This window comes from Habropoda laboriosa, unplaced genomic scaffold, assembly GCF_001263275.1.
Source record: "Habropoda laboriosa isolate 0110345459 unplaced genomic scaffold, ASM126327v1 scaffold30, whole genome shotgun sequence".
In the NCBI taxonomy this organism is placed as follows: Eukaryota; Metazoa; Arthropoda; class Insecta; order Hymenoptera; family Apidae; genus Habropoda; species Habropoda laboriosa.
In genome coordinates, this window is record NW_017100178.1 from 1,823,851 (window position 1) to 1,826,740 (window position 2,890).

A 2,890-nucleotide genomic window follows, 5' to 3' on the forward strand; every position below is an offset into this window, starting at 1 on the left:
GTAATTCAATTTAATATTGAAAGGAAATAATCATAAAAACGAAGAAAATATTATAGTATTTTTATCATCAGATATCTTAACTAAGGTTATCCCCTACTACATTTGTACTTCTGAATATCTTCTTGAACAAACAACTGCCTGAGCCACGCCAATTTTTGTCACTCGGATTTGTTATCGAAGATATCAAAGGAATGAAAAATTGCAGTGAATACAGCAACTATACGAAATTCAATTTTTATAGTTTTTGTTTAATTTTAATAAATGGCTTATTAAGTAAATATTTAATATATTGTTATTAAAGTGGCAAAATCCTCTTGATAAAAATGAGTCCAAGCACGATTTCAATCGAATTATTTTGAGTTACATAGTACAGTAAATTCTCCACAAGTGTCAGTCCGCAGGGTGTCACGCCAGACAGTGAACGTGTTAATAAGTAAATGTTGTTCAAATTATATTGTGTTTGATATCATTTTCATCAGAAAAATCTCACCAACATGTTTAAAAAAAATTTCAGATGAAAAAAAGTAAAATTAAAGGAATTATATTTTTCTATTATGAATTGTCGAGCCGTGAAATCTCGTAAAAGAAATCGAGTGGTGTAGCGTTACACGCTTGACTGACAGCAAGCGAGGATAACATAGGCGCAGCAATGACGCAGACCTAGGCGTAGAACCATCTATACTGACACTTGTAGAGAATTTACTGTAATGCATTCTATTGCTGCTCTTCCATTCTAACAATAAGACGAATTAAGGACAAGTATCTGCGGGCACAGTTTTTCAGATGAAACATGTATTTAGACGAAGTTAAAATTTTTCTTTATAAATCGTCAATAATATCTACGCTAAAATGTATGACCTTCATCTTCGAAAGAGGAGGTTCCAGAGACGATCAAGATACCCTCGATATTTTTCCCATCAGAGCTGCCACTAACCAATTTCCTTGAGGAAAGTAGTACAAATTACCAAGGAACACATTTTTTAATAACGCTCTACCTGCACAAATTCTACAGAAGGGAGAAACTCATTGTCCGCAAATTAGTCCGAAACCAAAGGGATAAATACAAAATTGTAAATAACTTGCTTTATAATATAAAACATAAATAATTATAAGTTTATCATTGTAATCATAAATGTACAACTCCTTTCTTTATCCTTAAATATTTTTGTTTACTGTAATACATTATTAAACATTTTTAATGTACACATTATCTCTATGCATAGTAGTTTATTAATGGAAACAATTTTTCTTAATATATTACTTAATTGCATAAAGTTGTTGCAAAAAGACTAAGTGTACAAATACCTTTTTAACTCACTGTACCCTCAACTAGTCTTCCATACCAATAGCCACAGTTCCTATATTCTAACTCACAATTCTATACTTCAATGAATCATTTTATGCAGTGTAAATTCTTAGTAAATATAATATATTAGCTACCTTCCTTAAATTTTTCATCAAATAAACTTTAACGCTATTAAAGTTGAAGGTATAGCCAATGTTTTCAAGAATGCTGCTATATATGTACTATGAAATCTAATTTCATATGCTATAACTATTGTAATAATTTTTACAGAATTGTAAATAAATTACACTTATTAGCATTTAAATAAATTGATCATATTTTTCAAACAATTTGTATTTATTAGATGTAGACTTGACATTATTTAAATAAATTTTTATCTTGCTCTTACAATTTGAATAACATTTTATTCAATATTTATATGAATCCTATTATTATAAACCTTTTACTTTAAGGTTAGGTATATGTTTCAAAAATATCAAATGAATACAATAAAATTTATTTACATTTAGCATAATTCATGGGAGTCGTCGATAATATATATATAGACAAATAATTTTTAATTAAGTTAAGTATTGTGCCCCATATTTTTCAGAGATAAAATAAAATCGTTTTGCAATTTTGAAATAATTTAACAAATATAGTAATATAAGCAATAATGATGGATGCACATTTCCCTGGAAGTTTTTTTTTAATCCTATGTAAATGATAATTATACCTTAAACAAATTCAATTTGTGTAATAGCAATTAAATGTATTCAGAAGAGGAAATGATCAAAAAACATAAATAAAAAGAGAATCTATTACAAACTAATAGTATAACATCTACTATAATGTTTTAAAATAATATATTCTATGCTAACACAAATAGATGAAATATATTAAGAAGAAATCTTTCTCTAAAAATAATAAAGTTAATATGTTTATTAATAATTAAAATTAAGTATTCCATTGAATTTAATTTAGGAACTTCTTAAAGAACTTTATATTGTTATTGAAAAATTTGTGTTCATATACTTTTTTTATATTATTTTGAATTGCTCTTTTCTATCAATAAATAACAACATAACAGCTGCTTCAAATACTCAAATATTATTCTAGAATTAAATGTTATTCTTGGAAGTGCTAAATTTTAATAGTAAATTGAATAAAAGTAATGTATACTGAACATATAGTTCCAGTTTTGTTCTTGTTCACTTTGTTCTACTAAACCAGGTAATGCAATATTACTAGGAAAAGGCAATATATTATTGAAGAGAATGTACACAGGTCTCAAATTTATGCTAATATTGAACAACATTTAATATATGAGTATTAACATTTTCTTTATAAAAGAATTTTCATCCCTAAACAAATGCATAGTTTTCTGAAATATTTCCCATGTACTAATATGCAAAAGAAAGCTTTATAAAATTATATCAAAATCCATACCTTAAATACAATACTTAAAATTACTCTCATATACTTACAGCTAGTTGATGTATTAATAATGCTTGGTAGATATAACTTTTGTTGAGTGAGATCTTGCACTAAAGCTTCTAAATTATATTCCTCTGAAGTGGCCAATGCTCTCACACCCCATGCCTA